Raw genomic sequence first — 23,962 nt, 5'->3', positions numbered from 1 at the left:
GTCTGAAAAAGCACAATTTAAATACATTTCTTTTTCACCTGGGTATGGATCGGCCTGAAGTGTGCATATGAAGCAGAATCGCTCCCTCTGTCAAAATCGAGGGGTTGAGGGTCTGTCCATGTAAACTTCCCTTGTCCACTTCACGAAGTGGAATGCACTTCAAAATGGCAGCGGGTATTCAGCGGGGAAGTGCTTAGGGAAGTTTGTGAGTGCATGTCTAAAGGTGGAGTGGAATGCAGCCTAAATCAGAGTCCTGTAATACCACTTCCACAAGTTCAAGTGCAGGGTCATGGGCAGCTGACAGCGGTACCAAAACAAAGACAGACAAATACCACCATTGATCAGGACATTGCCAGGTGCATATTGCTGGCCAAATAGAGCATGAATACCAAAAAATAGTTCAAAGCTTTCATTTGCAGGCACTCTGCCATGTACATAGTCAAACTCCTACTTTATACAGCTGACATTACTAAGTAAAAAAAAAAAAAAACCTTAGTTAAACGTAAAATTATTTCTAATGAGCATTTACCTGTCAACATTTTTATGTTGAAAAAAAAAAAAGTTACATTTTCTTTTCCTTGTAAGGCCTTTGCTAGCATGTTCAGAAGACATGCAATACACGAAGAAGAAAAAAAGATCAAATGTAGCATCTAGAACATGTCAAGACTGCAAAAGCATTTTAATCTTATGATGTAAATGTATATATCTCAATTGCAATGGACATGGCGTACCTATATTCAGAGGTAAGGTAGTCTGTTTGTCTTTTTGTAAAACTGGAAAAAAAACTAACAGTTTTGAGTTATATATAAAAATTTTAAAAATTGTCATGTTAATGCTATCTTTGTTTATAGGGGTTGCAGTGTAAGATGGCTAAACATCATTCCTCCAGGCTCAGAAGGTTACACTGGATCCCAAATCAAATTTGCCTCTGCATCGGGAATGACAATGCTGCATGCAATTCCTCTGTAAGAGGAACTGGACCTTAATCCTCTCCCTAATGAGGCCAGATAATAAAAAAAATGCCAAAGGCTACTTGCCGAATTTGCAACAAAAGCATGCACCTGCAGCTGCTGGCTCTCCACATTCAGGGATGCAAGTCACATGATTCAACATCTTCAAAGTGAAGAGGTAATGGATTAATTCTGTTTAATTACTTGGCTGATTTCAGGATGGGTTTTTGTGCATGTGTTTTGACTAAATGTTTAATTATTATTAATTTAGCATTCCATGTTGATTATATAATAGATATATTATTGTGTTCAGTCCTTAAAAAGGATACCAGATGATTTCAGTGTATGTTTATGGCTGCAGATTGCTAATCACATACTTATGATGAAGTACTTTGTGTGATACAGTTTTAATTTCTCTGTTGATGGAGCAGACAGAAGTTCAGCTCGCCTCAGAAAGCAATTTGGATGAGATGAAACAAGAAAATTTTCCATCTGAGGTACAGTATCTCACAGAAGTGAAACCACCCCTCACATTTTTGATTTAGGTCCTGGAGCCTATGCCTATAGTGGGCAGCCAACCAGCAGCAGCTGCAACACGTCTGAACCCAAATTAAAAATTAATGAGCAAATCTACAGCTATTACAAAGAAACCAAGAAAGAGCAAGAGAGTCCCTACCTCAGCAGCAACTATGTCGCATTCTGGCATCTTGATCTTTAACGTTATCTTTTCGTGGATCAATGCTTAAGGTTAATTCATTATATAATAAAAAAAAAAAACGTTACACCAACAATAAAATAGTACAATGATGAAGTTTTTATCTGATTGGTGAGTCAAGCACCCATTTCTGTCTGTGGAAATTCCCTAAGGAAATTCCTTAAGACATAAGGCGGGACTGGTACCTATTGGTACCTAGATTGAGAATGTTAGTTAAAACACAGAATTCAAAGAATTGCTGTGAGACCAGTTAATAATTAAGATTAATAAAAAGTTAATAAAATAATTAACAAAATTTGAAGCAGTCTCTATAGTGATCATTAAATATGTAGCACCTGTGCACGCAAAGGGAAGGGATGTTGAAGCTGTTTGGCGGTTGCACTGGGTGATCTGTCTGTAATGGCACTCAAAGGCCTGATGTTGTGATGTATGATCTCCGTTGTTTCTCTGTCTCTACTCAGTCTGGCTTTTGATTGCTCCTGCCAGAGTTTTGCATTTCAGGATGTTCTCTTCACCCTCAGGAAAAGTCTCAAGTGAAAGATTCACCTTTTCCTGCTTTAAGTCAGCCTTTCTCCATGCTGAAGTGTGTACTGCTCTTTCTGGAGGGTATTTGACAATCCATCAGCCCCTCCCTCTTCTTCTCTCTGCAGCCGTGTCTTTGCTTCTTCGCCACTTTGTTAAACAGACTCCAGTTCATTGCTTCCCTTTGTCAAGGCACTGTTCCAAAAATCCTTTCTTTTACAACACCTTTTTCTTTTATTTGACTAACTGGGGCGCAGGTCAGGAAGCAGACAGACTGGCTAAACCAACTGTCTGCTAGCCACCTCACGTCACAGAAGTCAGTTAATTCTCAGCACATAGAGACTCTTTCACCTAGATATCACTCTATAGAGACTGTGTCTGTTCTCCGTACTAGAAAATACAGAAAACATCCAAACCAAAGTAATAGTAACAATTTAATTATCATCATATGATGTCTACAGCCCTGATCGTCAGTGGAGACCAGGACACCCAGATGACCCCCAGAGACAGATCCCCAGTGATGACCTTGACTAAAATACAATAAAACTAAAAATATAACAGAATAACTAAAAATATAATAAAATACCTAACTAGATAATACTATTATTGTTAGAAATTGCAACAGTATAAAAATAGAAATATAATACATTTATACATTTAAAATTTTAATTAAAACATAATAATGTACAAATATGAAAAAATGAATAAATACATTCTAATATATATATATATATATATAATATCAGTGGGGATTTCTATAAGACTGCAAGGGAAGCTCGGCTTCCCCTATAATGTAAAAAAATTAATGGTCAAATATGTACTATTGTGTTAACATTTTATTGACCGTTTGAACAGGTTCATCTCGAAGACGAGTTCGTTCAGAATCAGCTACATATAGCAGGTCGCTGACTCGATTTCCTTCTCATACACTCCCGTAGCTTCAGTGTATTTCTCTGTTGAAGCCCAGCGTCCATTGACTTCAATGGGGCTGCTTTGAACAGTTTTTTTCAGCGCTTCTAAACTAGACGGTCATTGGATAAATGCTGCGATTATGTCCCGCCCACGGACGCTCAGCGTCTCTGGGGTGAATGGAGGAGTGGGCTGGCCTGGACTCCGGGCTTCTGCGCGATGATTGGAGGGTCTGTATCTCCTTTTGATTGACAGCGATTGTGTACTATAAAAAAGTCGCTGACGCTGAAGCTATTCGAGCTCAGTCCCATAGCGGCTTTGCATTTGGTTCTTATCAATCATTATATATATTTTTTTATTTATTTATAATGTTATGTTTTAATATACATGCTGCTAACTCGGAAATGTCAAGATATGCGAGCAAAAAATGCTCCTGACACTTAGGCAATACGACACGAGTAGAGTGCTGTTTTTGTTTCGTTTCTGTGTTCGAATCCAAATCCGCGTTGATTTGGGTGAATCACTGATTCACTGAGCCACTCATAAAAACAGTCATTTGATTCGCTCCTGAAGGATTCAGCCGTTTTGAAAGAATCATTTGAATGACTCAGCGATTCAATCACGAACTTCTGCCACCTGCTGACCGTTTTTAAGTTTCCCGTCTAAAAGTAGGCATATTACATTATTTTCCAACATATTTCTATATTCAGAATTTAGTATTTAAAACATTAATCTTATAACATTTATGCAATTATAAATACAGTCTAAATGAATAAATGCCACATCTAAATGTCACTTCATGCAGCTTCTGTGCAGTGCTAAGATGAGTTATTTCATGGATAACAATAGCTAGTCATTCATTCACATTAATTAAGTATTCTGAGAATAATATTGTCTGTTTTCACTTACATCTATTTATTTATTAAATTTTGATTAATTTTGTAGAATTTAATTATAAATTAAGTTGGTATAGTATTGTAAGACATTTTTATGGTATCATGACAACCCTATTATACACCACATTCCTTGTTTCAGTTTAACCTAATTCCCACATTTCCTCCGTCGAGTTTAATATCTTTTTTTTTTTAGATTGTTCATTCATTCATTCATACAGTAGGCTAGGCTAGCGTCACTGGAAAGGACGCCTAGTTGGTACGACAGGGTCAAAGAGCATTTTCTTGAAAAGGAACATAGGGCAGGATTTACGTATAAATAAATGGACAATTTTTATGATGTAGGCCGAAAATGAGCTTCCCTCTTTGAAAGACCAGCAGCCGCCACACACACACACACACACACACACACACATATATATATATATATATATATATATATATATATATATATATATATATATATATATATATTGTCAGACTGTGTCTCCGCGTCCTGTGTTTTCCCCTCCTCTCGTGTCCTTATTTGGAGTTCCTGTCCGTGTCATAGTTTATGTCATCATTAGTTAATTCGTTTCCAGTCCTGTGTCTTTAATTATCTCGTTTTCCCCAGTGTACTTAAGTCCTGTGTTCCCTCGAGTCTTTGTGCTGTCTTAAATGTCAATCGTTCATGTCAAGAGGTGTATGTTTAAAGTTATAGTTAATAAAATCATTTGTTTCCACGTACCAACGTCTCCGCGTTACCCTGGAGTGGCAGTGTGACATATATATATATATATATACAACAGAAATATATTAAATGAATTAAACTATAAATTTAAATGATCATAAACAAACAAATATATATTATAAAGATAGACCGAGAAACAATAAATGCATTAAACTATACATTACAATTATAGCAAATTAATGAATCAATAAATGAAAAACTTCAAATAATGAATAAAACACAAATATAACAAATACATTAAATTATAAATTAAAATGCTCCATCGGGACAAGACCACGGGAATCAGATAAGCCCAGTGTAGTCTACAATGATACGTACAAGCCGTATACCCACTAGGAAAGGTCAAGGATTTGCGTATATTCACTTAAAAAAGCGCGCGGATACGTAACAACATCGTTTTGTGACAGACATTTCACACGTTCATTCATAAATTCACCCAATCTGTGTTGCAAGCACCTTCTTTTTGATAATCACGCCGTGTTTCTGTTGAGGACTTTTGCTATTGTGCAACTCTGGCGCAGCACTGAGTGCGCAAACTTGAAATTAACTAATGTGAATCACTAAAGGAAATATGAAACGAACAACACCCTTTCAGTGTTTTTGTAAAGCCTGCCCTTGAAGCTGCTGCTGCTGATAAGGTTGATACTATCCTACGCGGTACAGAAAACGAGGCCGATGCCGTAACCTTACAACAAGTCCTCCAACTCATACGACCGTAAAGTAGGGATGGCTGACGCGAAGCTGATGTTTCGACACAGTGTCAAGATCCCGAAGCGCAGATGTTTCGAAACACTGCTCCGAAGCGTGATTCGAAACACCCATGTCACGTGACTAAGGCGATTCGAAACATCGGGGCGTGTCACAACTGTTTCGAGACGTGGCATACCTGCCGAATCAGCGTTTGATTGACAGGGTCGGGAACAAATCACACAATCGCACATCTGTCTCAACCTTACTCTCACAAAGTATAAAAATGAAGTTAACGCATCTTCACTTCGTGGGTTTTTGTGAGAGGAGAAAGATTTTGCGATATAGTGATATTTATAGTGTAATCTTGTTAATTATATTTAGGCTAGATGAAAAGTTATTAAGATATTGATAGATATAGGCTATAGACATTGACAGATAATTAGGATAAATATACTGATACATTCATATAGGCATACATATACATTAATATAAGTTAGATAGTGACAAGCACAGCAAGTTAGAGATAGGATATCATAGGCTAATTGATACATAGATTATTTAATATTGATAGATTACATAATAATGGAAGCTCCATGCAAGAGATGCCGTGCATCTGTGGTGTGGGAGCATTTCCATTTGGAAACACAAAATAAAGTGAGATGTATGTATTGTGATAGGCAGCTAGCCAATACATCATCCATGATGGGCCATTTGAGGAGCACTCATCCTGCCCTTTTTGGGGGGTGCAGAGGATGGTAACATCGTCCCTGTACCTAGGCCTGCTATTGACACTGCTAGGCCATCTAAGCAAGGCATACATTGTATGAAATCTAATTCAGATCACAAAGTGTTGAGACACTGTTTAGAAAATCCATATTTTTAAATAAAAATCTTTATATGTAAAAAAAAAGAAAAAAAAAAGAAGTCAGACATTGTGGCTTGATGTCTTTTATTAATGTTCATTTTTCATGACCAAAATAACATTTATTCATAAAGAGTTCATTCAGATGTCAGACCGATGTTTCAACACATTAGAATAGCAGAACAATAAAAACACAAATTCTAAATGCTTATTATAATTTTATGAATTACTGCTTCACCCGGGATTCGAAACCAGGGTGACAGCATTCCAGTTATGAACACTAACCACTCGGTGAACCGACTAACACAACATAGGTTATAATTCGTATATTCGCCTAACTGCTTCTCTGTCGAAACTGTTTCAGAGCAATACTTGAAAATGACCACTAGGTGTCACCGTAGAGACGGGTGTCGAATTGCTTCGAAGCCTCACATTTGCTTCGACTGTTTCAGTGGGTGTTTCTCAAACGGAAGGCTGCATGCATCCTACAAGGTTGCATATCTCGGCTGTCACGTCATCAAACGTCGCTGAAGGCCATCTCAATCGGAAGGATCATAGACATAATAAATACCTAGACGCCTCATTGGCCGCTCGACTGCACGTCAACGTCGCCGCCATATTGGTGCGGGCAACTCTCCATAAATCTCATACCGGGACAGAAGAAAACATACCTGACTCGTCGGCAGCTTGAGCATCTACAGACCGTCTCACATTAATAAAAACAGATCTCGGGGTATTATCTTTCACAGGTAAGACTGAACACTTATTTCTGGATGTTTTTTTTGGTCATTTTTAGCATTATGTTGACCGCTTAATTAGCCACCAGTGTCAGACTATTAATAGCTAGGGATATGGCTAGTAAGCAGTGAAAGCTGAGACTTTATAAGAAATCAAAGTTGAAATGAATTCTTATTAAGTTTTAACTTGTATTGTAGTTTATATCATACACTAAATTGTGTTATGAGCACAATATGTACAGTGAGCACTTTGACAAGACGGTGTCTGACTGTCAGTATCAGGGATGGAGCTAAAGCATCTCTCTTTAATTTCACTATTTGTTTACAAAGAGTAAGTTTATCATCACTTGATTATAAGGATTTCATAGCTTATCATAAAACTGTGGACTGATTGTATATATATATATATATATATATATATATATTTATATATTTTTTTTGTAGCCAACTGCAAACAGGACAAAGCAAGCCTTAAGGAAAGCTGAGGAAAGCCTGTTCTCTACATTTCCAAGAGACTATACTTCACAGCCTAATGTTGTATTTGTACTCGTTAAAACCCAGAACAGCCCTGAATGAATGGCCAGAATGACCCTGATCATATTCAAACCACTCTCTCTCCCCAGAACAGACTTCCAGGAGCATTTTTTAACCTTTGTAAGGGTAACGTTTATAACAATATAATTACCTTATTAAATGTTTCTGTCGTTTTTGTCAAATATTTAAAAATAACCTTTTTTTTTCAGTCAATCACAATACTATAGACTGCATTTAAATTTTTTTTACACTTTTTTTTTACACAGGCTGTTTAATGCTGATCATGTACTTTATGTGCATTTACACAAAAAATGCATAATGTAAATAGCCTAGCAATGAGAAACACAGGAACTCCTTAGTGTGTGAAGCTGCAATAACATGACAAAATCATTGTTTATTATTGCTCTTTATGTTTATATGTTCTTTATTAATCCCCGCAGGGAAATTAATTTGCATAAGCAGCTAGACATACACCATACAACACACAATAAATAAATAAAAATGAATATAATAAAATAATAAAAATGCACAATACAAAATATACAGAGTATATAAACATATGTTTATGTATACTGGGATAAATTTAACTATCCGTGCCGCTAGATGGTCAAAGGTCAAGGTACCTTTGCCCTGAGGTATGTGTTATACAGTCTAATCGCAGTGGGTACAAAAGACTTTTTATACCGTTCACTGTTGCACTGAGGCAAAATCAGTCTCCAACTAAAATTACTACGCAATGCCAAAAGCAAGTCATTTAGAGCAGTGGTTCCCAAACTTTTTCTGCCGGGCCCCCCTTTTGCAGAATAAAAAAAATGAAGGACCCCCCCACCCCCACACCCACACATACACATAAACACACCTCGAGGAGGATTTGTTTGAAACATTGTAATTCATTAATGGTAATTAACACACATTCAGTGTGTGACAACTTACTGAAAAAATAAATAAATAAATAAATAAGGAACTAGTCACTTTTAGAGTAGAAGCATTACAAGTAAAGCATGCATCTTCAACATGTATTTATAATTATTATTATTTTTAACTATGTAACAGTATTCATTGTTTTCAACAGATTTTCTCAAACTGCAGTTCAAAAATGAACATTTTTGAACTGCAGGATTTAGACTTATTCTTACTAGTCCCACAGTCTTTTCAGTGACTGGGGTGGGCTTGCTTTGTGCTGCAGATCCTCTCAAATCGGGGATGCAGCTGTGAGACTGCCACTCTTAGCTCATTTTCAATGTCCAGCTTTGATCTGTATTTTGTCTTGATTGAGGCAACAATCAGGAAGGAGTCAGTGCAATCAGGCAAAAGGAAGGAGTATTGCCAGGGCTCTCCTGCCCAGCAATGGGTAGTCCTTTTCCACTCCAATCCAAAATGCAGCCAATGCCTTGAAACTTAAACTGAAGCCTCGTTGTTGAATCAGAGGTGACATCAATGGCCGAAACTAAAACTGCTTTGTAATAATTATTTATTATTTTATTAAATAATATTAAGTCATTTTTGTAAGACTTTTTAATTTAACTCAATTTTAATGATACTGAATTTAAAAATCACAAGCCAATAAAATAACCACGTTTATTGAAAGTAACGCAATACAATTGCACAGAAAATATAGCCTATTAATATTAAATATCAATCAATATATTATTTTTATTCAGTTCTATGAAACAGAATCGGATATAACTTTTTTTATAGTCATACAAAGCTATTATTATCAGAGCACGTGAGCAGAGCATATCGTCACGAGAGGGTGGCGTCATTTTACCAGCGTTGTGCAGTACAGCTGTACTACAGCATGTTACATCACAATAGCGCTATTGCAAAAAGGAACAAGTATACATAGAAATTTTCTGTCGGCGCGTTATTTGAGCGGACTTTGCTTTGCGCACATTCATAGAGCGGAATATTCAGCGGAGTGTCACGACGGCAGTGATTAGAGAGAGACCGAGCGCGCGCTGAATACTGCCGGGCGGCGCGGCAGATATTTTCGGCTCATTGGACCGTTTTTCTCTTTTGAAATTTCGGTGAGTCCCTATAAATATCGGCTGACTGTATGTACACTAGCCTTGCCGCGCCCCCCTTATCATAACTCCGCGCCCCCCAGTTTGGGAACCACTGATTTAGAGGGTGGGTGGTATTCTCCATGATGGCTAGCAATTTGTGCATCATTCTCTTCTCCACAACCACCTCCAGAGGAACCAGATCCTGTCCAATGACATAACTAGCTTTTTTGATAAGTTTATTCAGCCGTTTAGCATCACCCCCTTTCATACCAGTGCCCCAGCACACCACAGCATAAAACAGAGAACTAGCAACCACAGACTGATAAAACATATTAAGCATTCTACTGCATACGTTAAAGGACTTAAGTCTCCGCAAAAAATAAAGTTGACTTTGTCCCTTCCTGTATATTCCCTCCATGTTTTTAGACCAGTTAAGCTAATTGTCAATGTAGACCCCCAGGTATTTGTAGGAGTCCACAATCTCCACATTACCGCCACTTTATCAACAGCTCACTCGCTCTCTCTCTCTCTCTCTCTCTCTATGTCAGCTTTTCCTTGCCTATTTTTCTGAACTGTTATTCATAATTAATTTACACATTTTTGCTCTCTTTCTTCCTTTCTCTTTTTCATCATGGCATATTTTCAAAGCTCAGAATCGAATTTTGATCAGTTATGTCAAAAAGCTGCTAATATTAACAGGTAACTTGTACTGGAAGCTCCCAGTGCTGAACCTGAAGAAGCTGCCAGGGAGGCTAAGGTCCTTCAAAGGTTCAACATTTTCTGTTTTCTTTGTTTCAGCTAAAAAGGAAGAGCAAAGGAAGGCCTGTCGAACTCTTGTCTTGTCTTGTTTGTGGAGAGGGATGAATTTGGCCATCTTGTGTGTTTATGGAGAAGACCAAAAGCTGCAAAGGCAAACATTTCCAATGGTACGTCTGTGTTGGTCTTAACCCTTTGCCTGAACTTCTTAAGTTATTGTACAGTGTCAGAAGACTTGTATATATACCACAGAAAGTACAGTAGTATGCATCCTTTTTGGAGTTTGAATTGCGAGAGGAAAATACATTGTTCTTATTGTTTTTTAAAGTTTATTTTTTTCTTTCAATTGACAAACATGCCAGTGTTATTATCTATATAATCCAGTTTTGTAAAATAATCTAATTCCCTTATTTTGCTCTTAGAAAGAAAAAATACACATCAGATGATGAGCCTCATGATACCCCCCACAAAAAAGAGAAAGCTCCACCTGCACCAAAAGCTCTTAACACCCCTAAAACGCATCAAGACAAAAGGTAAAAATACAATAAAACCAGTCAAATGACTGCTGGACAAAAGTGTTTGACTGCTGAGTGTTATTTTTTTCAGGACCTGTTGTACGACCTCTGCTTCAGAGTCCTGCACGAGGGTGAACCGCAAAAATTGACGTAACGGGTGGAATAATATTGACGTGTCGGGTGCGGTGCGGGTGCGGGTGCGGGTCGGACTGGTGACAGGCACGGGCGGGTTGCGGGTACAATTATAACCAAGACTATTTCGACTTAATCCAGTACACGCTGATAGGCAGCTCCTTTCAAATTGTCCTGCTTGTGTTCGCGCTCTGTCTGAAGACCGGGCTTCTACAGCGGGATTTGCAAACACTGAGCACTGTAGCCAATCGACAGCTGTATTGACATTGATTGACAGCTGTAAGTCTAGTGATTACATTAAAGGGAGCTCTTTGCTCCCTTTTCTGTAGTTAATCTATTCACAGTTTGAATAAAAGCTTTAGTCATAATAGTTTTATATTGTTTACACGTTGAATGGTGCTTTCTCTCTCTCTGTTAACTTGTTGGGCTGCGTGTGTTAAATGTTATTATTAAATTTATTATTAAAATATTAACGCATTAACTCAGAATGACTTATTAATTGCTTGTTACATTAAAAATAAAATAAAGGTGTTTTGTCTGCCTGATGTAGATTTAATGCGGGTGCGGTTCGGGTCGCGGTTTTTATGTCAAACGGGTCGGGTCGGGTTCGGAATTAAATTAGTGTTGCTGTCGGAAAACGGGTCGGGTATTCGGTTAACTACTGCGGGTGCGGGTTTATCAAACAGGACCCGTGCAGGACTCTGCTCTGCTTACATCAAGCAAAGCAGTGAACTATTTCAGCAATTTTAAGTTTTAAATTTAGAAAACTGATATTTATGGATGTTTTAAGCACTTTGCGCCATGCTCATGAATGTTCCTTAACCATGGTAAAATCAATGTATTGCACAGTGTCTTGTCGGTTTACATCATTCTTTTCTTTTTCAGCTTCACCCAATTCTATTGCCATTTTAACAGTTTGGACATAAATACTATCATTACATTCATAACTTGAGGATTTACATACTAACCATGATTTAATAATAAACATTTGATTGCTAATTAGAAGCAATAGCACTCTCAAGCTTTATTTAGGCATTGTGTAGTACAAAATCTTGTTTTGTGAGGTAAACGTAACACATCTACATACCAATTCTTTCAACAGCATTTGTTAATCGCCACCAAAGGGCCATGGAAAAGCCACAGCAGGCCTGTTCTGAGACTTTCCTCAGCTGTCAAGGTAACGTGCTCTACATGAGTACTGTAAACACAATGTAAAAGTTGTAAATTCACAGCATTTATGACAACTCAAAAGGCTGACTCCATGACAGGGTGGGTCAAGTTTCTGATCACCGAACAGACACCGCTGACATGCAGTTTGTGCACAATTATTATGCAAGTTGATATTCTGATCATATTTTTATTCCAAGTACATTTTACCAATTCCAAATAACAATCTCAAAAACTACTAATAATTTATAAGTGTTCTATAATTGTTAAGAGCACTGGAAGTAAAAAACGTTTTGTTTTCAGGTGTGCAAAAATAAGCATTTTTTCTTTTACAGATAAAATTGGCCAAAAAAGAGATTTAACTCACAATTTAAAGTACAAAAAAATTTTTTTTTAAATGTCCAGGAGAAAGATGCAACACTACAGCAATTGCAAAATTGAGGTGTGACCATTGGACAAGAAATACTCATTAGTGAAGCAGGATCACAAAAAACAGGTTGAGAAGAAAATATATTAACTGCATTATCTTTAGTAATTAAGGTGAAGGATTAAGTTTGAAGCCATCACGAGCTTTAGCCTCCAGTGCCAGCACAAGTACAATGTGTCAGTCTTTGCTAAGGTAAAGTCCTGAAAAATGACCCCTAAATAAGATGAAACACAAGCCGAAGTGTTGTAAAACCGATTTTTAAAAGGCTTTATAAACATAGGTTGAGACTGGCTCTTGAAGGACCACCACATCCTCTTGTATCAGAATTTGTCTCTAGAATCTGGCAGTAAGTTTTGGGAGTTAATTTTAAGTCCATCTTTTACCCTGAAAGGTCTGTCTTGCTCATTGTTAGTAGCAGCTCACACCATGACTCCCTCGTCACCGTCACTGTCATCTGAATTGAACTATCTATATCCAATCAAAAACTTTTAAAAAAAATCAGTCTTCATCTGTTTCATGACCACATAGCTTGTGGTTATGTGATATGGTTTGTAATTGGTAAAATGTACTTGGAAAAAAATTTGATCAGATACATGCATGCGTAATAATTACGCACACACTGTAGATGTTTAGTCATGTGCTTATTCTGCCTAATGTCAGAAGTTGCAAGACTCTTTAATGAATGAAAACCAGCCATTAAAAATGAAAATGTCATGTAAAATTACTTAATTACAAACTAAATTTACCAATACCATCATTCTCAGCTCCAGATGTTCCCATGAGCTTCTCTCAGGCAGACGCGCCTCAAGATGCTTGGGGTGATCACTCACCTAACATTCAAGGTAAAAAAAGCATTAATTAGTATTTAGTAAAAGAAATCAAAAGGACAATTACTGCAAACACGAGCCTCGCACTAGGTAATTCAGCATTTTCTGTTCAATCCATCAGTAAGTAAGCTGTATGTCTCATAGGGCTGTGCAATTAATCGCATGCGATTATCATTCACACCTCGTCAGTAAAGACGGTTCTGTGATTGGCACTAAATCACCATCACCTGTTTTCAAATGGAGCGGCAGTTAATACACAGAGCCTTAAGCCCTATTCGGACTGGATTAGTTTCACAAGGGTAGATGGAGTAATGTTAATTTACCACATGATGTCTGTGATATTAATGGCCAATTCGCACTGGATAAGAAATCTCAGTAAAACTACCAGAAGAGGGAGGAGTAACTCGATTTACACACTGCCGTCACCTCCCTGTCTTCATGTGCGTGCTACATTGATTGATTTACTAATTAAATTAATTAAATTAATACTAAATTTGTATAATTATACATTTTATAGTTTAATAAAATTCTCTCCCAGATAAACCTACTGTGTTTCAGCTGTTGAGAGGGCGATTCTGGAGGCACTCAACAAACTGGACATGAAGATCAATCATCTAACTTCAGTGGTCCAGTCCCTTGCAGCTAACAGCCGTTCCAATGCTCCAGTGCTGCTGGTGGACAGTGAGGATGATGTCTTTCCTCTCAAAACCATGGAGGAACTAGACAAACTGGAAAGACAATTATCAGAAAAAGCACTTATGCAAAAGATGGTAAAAATCATTGACATTTGTAGGTTTAACAGTTGTAGAGAAGTAAATAATGTCTGTTATATACCCGGTTTCACAGACGAGGCTTAAGGCTAGTCCCAGACTAAAATGCAAGTGTGAGCTGTCTTAACTGAAAATAACTTGCAATGACATACCTTGCAATATGTCAGTGCCATTGTTTTGTCTCAAGATGCACACAGCATTTTTATAAAAGCAAAACTAAGACCTATAGTCTTGATTTAAACTAATCCCTGTCCAGAACTGGGTAGTAACTGATTACATGTAATCTGGATTACGTAATCAGATTCCAAAAATTAAGTACTTGTAATTAGATTAAATTACATTTTAAAATATTCGTAATCAGACTACAGTTACTTTTTTATGGATTACATGATTATTTACATAATAGCAATAGATTATTCAGAATTAAATTTTTCCCCCAATTAATCTTTTTCATCTTTTAAATTTTCCTTTCTAAAATAGCCTGCTGCTAATATACATTCAGAAAGGCTTCAGGTTTTGTGGACATTCACACAGAGATCAATCATTAGTCAGGTGGCAACACAGAGTTTGACCACTGGATTTACAAAAATAATTTCAGGTTTAAGAACATTGCATCTACTTATGATGAACACATTCATTTTTATTTGAATCATTACCCTGTAGGCTGTTTAACCATGTATGTCTATGTCTTTGGAAGGCTTTTGTCTTTCAAACAGTAAAATGCACAAATTCAAAAACTTTTTTGTCATTTGATCCTCTTTCACCTAATATATTTACTTGAAGTACTTCTGAGATTTTAAAATAAATATTTTAATAATTAAGTATCCCTTTTGCATGTTCATTGGTTCTCTGACATTGGTTATGGTCACATGAAATGCAGGTAAACAAATAAAATATAGAATTTTTTTAGTAATTTGTTTTAATTGATTTTAAAATGCTTTAATTTTAATGTTTTTAACATTTAATATACAGGTGCTGGTCATATAATTAGAATATCATCAAAAAGTTGATTTATTTCACTAATTCCATTCAAAAAGTGAAACTTGTATATTATATTCATTCATTACACACAGACTGATATATTTCAAATGTTTATTTCTTTTCATTTTGATGATTAGAGCTTACAGCTCATGAAAGTCAAAAATCAGTATCTCAAAATATTAGAATATTACTTAAGACCAATACAAAGAAAGGATTTTTAGAAATCTTGGCCAACTGAAAAGTATGAGCATGTACAGCACTCAATACTTAGTTGGGGCTCCTTTTGCCTGAATTACTGCAGCAATGCGGCGTGGCATGGAGTCGATCAGTCTGTGGCACTGCTCATGTGTTATGAGAGCCCAGGTTGCTCTGATAGTGGCCTTCAGCTCTTCTGCATTGTTGGGTCTGGTGTCTCTCATCTTCCTCTTGACAATACCCCATAGATTCTCTATGGGGTTCAGGTCAGGCGAGTTTGCTGGCCAATCAAGCACAGTAACACTATGGTCATTGAACCAACTTTTGGTACCTTTGGCAGTGTGTGCAGGTGCCAAGTCCTGCTGGAAAATGAAATCAGCATCTCCATAAAGCTTGTCAACAGAAGGAAGCATGAAGTGCTCTAAAAATTCCTGGTAGATGGCTGCGTTGACTGTGGACACCAGAAAACACAGTGGACCAACACCAGCAGATGACATGGCAGCCCAAATCATCACTGACTGTGGAAACTTCACACTGGACTTCAAGCAACATGGATTCTGTGCCTCTCCACTCTTCCTTCAGACTCTGGGACCTTGATTTCCAAATGAAATGTAAAATTTACTTTCATCTGAAAAGAGGACTTTGGACCACTGAGCAACAGTCCAGTTCTTTTTCTCCACAGCCCAGGTAAGATGCTTCTGACGTTGACTCTGGTTCAGAAGTGGCTTGGTAGCCCTTTTCCTGAAGACGTCTGAGCGTGGTGACTCTTGATGCACTGACTCCAGCTTCAGTTCTCTCCTTGTGAAGCTCTCACAAGTGTTTGAATCAGCTTTGCTTGACAGTATTCTCAAGCTTGCGGTCATCCCTGTTGCTTGTGCACCTTTTCCTACCCAAATTCTTCCTTCCAGTCAACTTTTCATTTAATATGCTTTGATACAGCACTCTGTAAACAGCCACACCTTTCAGTAATGACATTCTGTGACTTACCCTCTTTGTGGAGGGTGTCAATGTTCGTCTTCTGGATCATTGCCAAGTCAGCAGTCTTCCCCATTATTGTGGTTTCAAAGAACAAGAGATACCTAGAATTTATACTGTAGGGATGGTCATTTATTCAAACTCAAATGTAAATATTCTAATATTTTGAGATACTGATTTTTGACTTTCATGAGCTGTAAGCTCTAATCATCAAAATTAAAAGAAATAAACATTTGAAATATATCAGTCTGTGTGTAATGAATGAATATAATATACAAGTTTCACTTTTTGAATGGAATTAGTGAAATAAATCAACTTTTTGATGATATTCTAATTATATGACCAGCACCTGTATGTATGTGTGTGTATATATATATATATATATTAATTGTGATTTAAATCATTATTAGCTTTTCATTAAACTCATTAGCCCCCTGCAGTTCCTTCACAAACATCAGTTTGGGAAACCTTGATATAATATAATGTTTAATGCACTTCATGCTGTTAATAACAACAGCTAAAATATATTTACTTTTTGTATTTTTATGTCCATATGGTACTTTGATTATCCTATTTAAATCAATGTGATAGACGAGTTAGGTCAAAAGTAATCTAAAAGAATTCTAAAAGTAGTCTGATTACATTATTTAAAATGTGTAATGTAATGGATTTCATTGCTAACTACCCAGCTCTGTCCCTGTCTGTGAAACAGGGCCATGTTTGTGCTTGTCTGTAATGTTTTGAAATTACCTTTTATTTTTAAGGTGAACAGGTTATCCATCAGTGGAGGACACACACTGAAGAAAACCATATGGAGAATATGCTCCAAGGTTTTTCGTCCTGTAGCCAAACAACTGAACTGGTGTGGAAGGGGAGAAAAGCGAGGGATCAGGAAAACAAACATAGGAGCACTCCTAATAGGTACGTCCAAAACGTTTTCCAATGTACAGTGTACGGGTAACACTTTACATTAAGGTTCATTAGTTAACATTAGTTAACATGATCTAAGAATTAACAATACTTTTACAGCATTTATTAATCTTAGTTAATGCTAATTTCAGCATTTATTAATGCATTAAAATCATAAGTTGTTCGTTAACATTAGATAATGCACTGTGAATTAACATGACCAAACAATGAACGCCTGTATTTTTATTAACAAACAATAACTAAGTTTAATAAATAGTGATAGTGTAACAAATGTGTTGTTCATTGTTCACTAATGCTAGTTAATGCATTAACTAATGTTAACAAATGATACCATGTTGTAAAGTGTTACAAGTGCATGCAATAATTTTAAAGATACAGCTTCATAAAGCGTGATTACTCCTGGTGAGCTTTTCATACAGACTTGGGCCTATAATATCTTTATATTAAGATGCATGTGCCTACCAGCAGATACATGCCGTTTAAACAGTGTAAAATGTTGTTTCATACACACAAGAGCATTTTAGAAATGGAAACTTTTGTATTAACATTAACACAATTAGGCTAAGTGACCGAGAACTGTTGATGAACTACAAAATCTGCTCTTACCACGACTTGATTAAACCACAGAAACACCTATCTGTCAAAATTAAGGTAATATCTGTTCGATTTACTTTATATAAAATCAAATATATATTTGGCTGACCACCACGTATATTAATGACAATGAATCAGGCTACGTATCAGTTTTCCCGCGGCGATGTCTTCCACGTGCGATGTGATGATCTTTGGAAGCACGTGCGCAGTAGTGATGAGGAGTCGACTCCAAAAGAGTCGATTCCTTGAATCTGACCAGCCCAGTTTTCGAAGTAGACTTTAAAATGATTAATATTCGACTCAGGCTTATTATTTTGCGCAGTTAATGCATGGATTTGTATGGGTCGGCGTACACTTTATACAAGCACGAAAAATATGACTAATTCATAACGCCGTCTTAATCAACTTGCTTTTTTGTTGTTTGTTTCTTTGTTTCAGGATTAAAATAATAATAATAATAATAAAACAAATGACTGCTTATTTTCATTCACTGTTAATAAAATGATGCAAATCATTCAACAGCTGTTGTGTTCTTTCATTCTGAGTGGAAATACTCGGGTATAGTTATCATACTTATCAAATATGTGTAGACGCAAGTATAATCAGTGTAGCTGCAGCTGTTATCAATAGCAGTAAATATGAACGACATATATGCAATAATGGCAATGTTATTACACAATATATAATTTAATTATGACGATAAAATTCCCAGTATGGCGTCGGCATATTGACGCTAAGGGTTTCCTATTTAAAGCAACGGAGGACCCTGCAAGTCGAAAAATGACGCTAAGGGGTACCTTGAGCGTCAAAAAGCGACGCCAAGTGGTCCTGACCAAGCTTCAATATGTGACGAGTTGGGTGTGAGAATGGGTTGGATCAGCATAGGCTATTTGTGTTTGCGCTGAGAGGAGCTTCAAAGATTTCTACTTGCGTGTTTGTGCAGCGTTGAGTAATGTATCGCAGACATATGTTGATTCCTTGAATGCAATGTTAATCAGAATCCACTCACTGCTCAAAATACTTTTGTTCATTGCTGAGTTATGCACGCTCACAAATGCTCTCGTTATAACAAACAAAGTGTAGATGGTGTAAATAAGAGATTGTGCAGTGTAGAGAGCTTCATTGATTATAATGGAGTTTTGTGAGATTGCTGAAGTGAGTAACAGCTTTTAAAGATTATTAAAGGTGTTTGTAAATGTGATATTAAATTAATACAACAGCTCAATAAACAATAAGTTATATAAAGTGATGTACATTGTATGACTTTTAACAATATTGCCTGATTTTGCTCTATTTAGTCAAGGAACATAGTTTCAAACAGTCACAGCCGAGCCGCTGCGCATCTCCATTCAAACATAGCGGTGTTTCATTTATGAATGAACCTGCGTTTTTAAATGAGTCTAGTGAGTCAGTGATTCAATTACCCACTCATAAAGTGAGTCACTTGCTTCGTTCCTGAATGAATCAGCTGTTCAAACGAATCAGTGATTTACCGCCACCTGTTGGCAGTTTTATTTTTATGTTTAAAGTGTCCTTTCAGTTATTTAAATAATTTCAATCAAACAATAGTTCTATATTCAAAATGTTATATTTAAAACATTAATCTCACAACATTGTTATGAATTTAAAACATCCATGCCACCTCTGAGCCTCTCTAAATGTCTGTAAATTTACCTACATGCCACTTTTGTGTTCTTCTGTGCCACCTTTGTAGTGGAAACTAATTTTGTTAAATGATTTCTTTTGATTAGTAACTTATTCTTCTTATTCTACCTGTTCTTATGGAATTTTTTTTTTTATTAAAAAACGGGGGCACTTCAAATGTGGTCACCCTAGGGCACTACACTGTGTTAATCCGGGCCTGTGCACCACCCCACCTCCTCAAAAAAAAAAATTTCTAAAGGCCATAATGACTATAATGTTATATTAAAATGTTAATGTTGAAAAATTTGGGATGCATTAAGCTACCTGTTTCAGCCGCATACATGCCCATTAAAAATGAACGCATTTTAGTACAATGCAAATACATTAAAGAACCATATATGTGTACTACTGAGCATTAACGTGTTTCATGGAGCAGAAGATATGATGACTAGTTGCCTATGAGTATTGTAATGGTGCAAAAAGTCAAACTTCAGAGGAATGTCATCAATAACCTTTATTGGAATGTAAATGTACACCCAAGCTTAGCTGCAGGAATCTGTGAGGGCAACGGAGAAGAAAATTGCTGTACCCAGGGCAGGCTTAGTAACAATTACCCTTGTATGGTTGTCTATATACAATAAACATTAGTGCTGTCAAAATTAATGATTAATCCAAGTCAATTAATAAAAAAATACAAATAAAAAAATAACTCAATCCTGATACCTTCCTGCTTTGTACTATGCTCAATTCTATAGCTAATGGCAACAATGTCACATTTAACTAGAAGATGTAACAAACACTTTAGACTCAATGCTGTATGTACAACAACAGGGTAATCTACATCAGTTACATTTCGCTCGAGTTCTCTTCTTGAGTCTCTGCCACGGACATCTTCGTACTTGGCTACATGTCTGCTATGTCCAGTGTTGGGGGTAACGAGTTACAAAGTTAGTATAGCCTACTTATCACAACATTGTCAATCGCAAACGCTAATTTATTCAAACGTCTCTCTACCGAACTACTTACTGTAATTAATTTGCTGAGGACGAAGAGAAAGCACCGTTTGATAAATGAGCCAGTAGTGGAGAAATAACTTTTAAGAAATAATCTTTTTTGAGTAACGACCCCAACACTGGCTATGTCCTTGCTAAAGTGTGACATGATTTGTGTCATGTGCAGGTGCGATGGATCGCGTACAAACCAATAGGGTGTCGGAATGGTATATGTTTATACTTCTCATCCAACCACAATCAAATTCACTTTATCCTGATGGCGCGATTTATCTGGATAGGTTTTTTTTTTAAAGGATGACAAGCCGGAATGAAAACAAGCCGAAATGAAACAGGAGTAACGAGGCTATTTTTGAAAATGTAAGGAGTAGAAAGTACAGATAATTGCGTGAAAATGTAAGGAGTAAAAGTAAAAAGTCGGCTGAAAAAGAATTACTCCAGTAAAGTATAGATACCCAAAATGTCTACTTAAGTAAGGTAACAAAGTATTTGTACTTCGTTACTTGACACCTCTGAAAATGAATAAGTATTTTAAGTTCTTTCCGCAGGAAAAAAAAAGATTGCCCGGCGCCCCCATGTCATAAATTAAGCGCGATCATAGGCCTACTACACTCATAAATACTTCAAATGCACCTACAGCGATTTTATTATTAATATAATAATAATAATAACAACCTGTTTTGGTCATATTTACTATTGCCCAGCTCCTCCTGTCATTGATCTAGCATCCCATGAGCACCTGCGTTTAAAATACTCTGGCGCCGCCCCGATTATAAATGTTGCGTTATTGCCAGAAGGTGACTGTTAAAATGTATCTGATGTCTAATCAATTCAATCAAGAGATTCGTTCAAAAACGAAACAAGTTAATATATTTCAAATAATTTTTACATATTTTTATTTTAATTGGCTCATTTATAACATTTTACACTCATTTAAATAAAACATTTTGTAAGAAACCTAAGTGAAGTAGCCTACATATTATTTTGTATTTGTCTAATGTTTTGCTTCAGAATCCTAGGAGAACTGTGATCTCTATTCTAAAAATCAATTAATAGGCTATCTAATACTAACTGTTTCTAATATTAAAATGTAGACTAGGATGTAAAATGTAGCTACAATCTAGTACAATAACAAGGATTTGGTACATTTATAATGCATTATAATGCCACTTCTAATCCATCGTGCCAGTGTGCGAAGTCCCCAGTCTCTCTCTCTCTCTCTTCCTCCCCCTTCTTTTGGTAAATTCCGCTATCCGTGTGTGTGTGTGTGCGTGTGCGTGTATGCACGTGTGTGGGTGTCTATTTTGCACTCCTGATATTCTAGACAGTCACCCCTTGATTGCTGCACACTTTTTTTCTGACCAGTGGCTGATTTGTAGTTTGTACCACCAAAAGATTAACTGAGTTTTCACATTTTTTCGTATTTCTCATTCATTTCCTATGTCGGTCATTTTTGACCGCGAAGAAGGCAAGTGTGACTATTTTTTTTTTTTTTGACTCTTTAACATATCCGAATCATGTCCATGATTTTTTTTGTGTGTTCATATTGCTAATGTGACAAAAGTCACCAAGTGTCATCTCATTCCGATGAAGCTAAGATTTTTTAAATTTCAAAATATAATTTTTTTCGGTCAAAAATGACCGAAGAGGGCCAGAGGGTTAAACGGTTATAAGATCATCTGCGAAGCTCCGTCGTCTCAGACTAAGGTAATGCTTTACAATAAACTTAGGTTAGGTAATGCATTAACTAACATTAACAATGAGAAATACATTTGTTACAGTATTAATTAATTTTTAAGGTTAGTTAATAAAAATAGGCTACAACTTTTTGTTAGCTTAGGTACGAATGTTAACAGATACATTTTAATTTTAATAATTATTAGAAAATGTTGAAATTAAAATTAATGTTAATTAATGCTTTAGAAGTGTTGTGCATTGAACATTTGTGCTGTATTTTCTGTTGGCAATTATGCAGTTTTCTTACACGCACCTTGCCCACCCGGTTTTATGTCGGCCCACCCACTTAAAGATTTCTGGCCTGGCCCCTGAGCACAAGTGCTCCTAAAAATAAATGTAAGTGTGGTGTGTGATTATGAGGGGCTGCTCTGGGACAGGTGAGGCTGGGAAGGAAAAAAAAATCACAATATACTCTCTACAAAAAACTAGACTACACCACTGGATAAACCTTTTACACAATCTGACATGGCTGCGGTTGGAATTGAACTGCTGGTTCGTCTGGTCAGAGGAGAACTGGCCCCCCGACTGAGCCTGGTTTCTCCCAAGGTTTTTTTCTCCATTCTGTCACAGAGGGAGTTTTGGTTCCTTGCCGCTGTCGCCTCTGGCTTGCTCAGTTGGGGACACTTAATTTCTAGCGTTTATCGTTGATTTGGTTGCACAGATACTATTTAAACTAAACTGAGCTAGACAATGACATCTCTGAATTCAATAATGAAATGCCTTTAACTGAAAATTGAGTGTTAAATCTTATCATTATACATTACTGACACTCTGTCCTCCAATTTGATACTGTTAAGTGCTTTGACACAATCTGTATTGTTAAAAGCGCTATATAAATAAAGGTGACTTGACTTGACTTGACAACAGCATGACATGCGTATGGTAAACTAAAGACTTCAATCATAATTTTGCATGGTTCAGAATAATCTAGTAATGATGAATGAATTTTCCCAACCAACATAAAAGAATTCCTTTTATTTTATTATTTATTCAACAATTTCCATTATTACTGTAAAATGCCTATAGCTTTTGAATCAAAATTTCTATGAACTTGGTCAACCAATCTTGCTCTCATTCAACATTTCACTACACAAGTTATCTTTAGTTAACTCAAACCCAAATCTCTGAAACTCTGTAATGGATTCACTTTCACACTGTCTCCCAGGGATAACAAGATACAAATTTTAGAAGTCTTCAGATATAAAGTTTTAAGCAAGTGCAATATTTTCATTCATCTGTTAAGATAATAAATGTATATCTTATTTTAATTAATCTATTATTATTTCAATAATCTGCAAAGTCCATATCTTGGAACACCTTTTTTAAAATAACATTCATACAAGTCCCTTTATGATTTAGGGCTCATACACTCATCCTTTGTCCCTTTTTTAGATGGGGCTCGTACATTCATTCACTCTTCTCCAGCGTAACACCAGCTGCCTGACCACACTCAAGTGATGGTCCAGACGGAGTGCGCACCTTTTGTCCCACCAGATATATAGATATAGATTTTCTCATACAACCACAATCATAGTCACAAATATACTCAGAGATTGACACATGCATTTACACAGACTATATGCTGCACTCTTCCTGAGTGACCTCTTTCACTGAACCTCTTAATCAATACAGTAAAAAAGCAGAACCCTACAGCCGCAGGACTCTGCGCGCTTCCTTATTTGTCTGCTTCATGTTTATTGCGATCCTTCAAAGGCCCACTTAATAATAAACACAGACCACTGCATGCAGTGTAT

The 23,962-nt window shown here is 36.6% G+C and overlaps 1 long non-coding RNA gene across 1 annotated transcript; it reads left to right on the top strand.

Moving 5' to 3' along the window:
* Window positions 1-4,460: 4,460 nt before the first annotated feature.
* LOC131536009 (uncharacterized) lies at window positions 4,461-13,800 on the top strand. Its single transcript, XR_009269806.1, has 5 exons — window positions 4,461-7,020; window positions 10,347-10,474; window positions 10,727-10,837; window positions 12,054-12,128; window positions 13,310-13,800. It is a non-coding gene; the product is annotated as an uncharacterized LOC131536009 (long non-coding RNA).
* Window positions 13,801-23,962: the final 10,162 nt, after the last annotated feature.

This window comes from Onychostoma macrolepis, chromosome 03 (assembly GCF_012432095.1).
Source record: "Onychostoma macrolepis isolate SWU-2019 chromosome 03, ASM1243209v1, whole genome shotgun sequence".
Taxonomy (NCBI): domain Eukaryota; kingdom Metazoa; phylum Chordata; class Actinopteri; order Cypriniformes; family Cyprinidae; genus Onychostoma; species Onychostoma macrolepis.
This window is presented reverse-complemented; position numbering and strand designations above follow the sequence as displayed.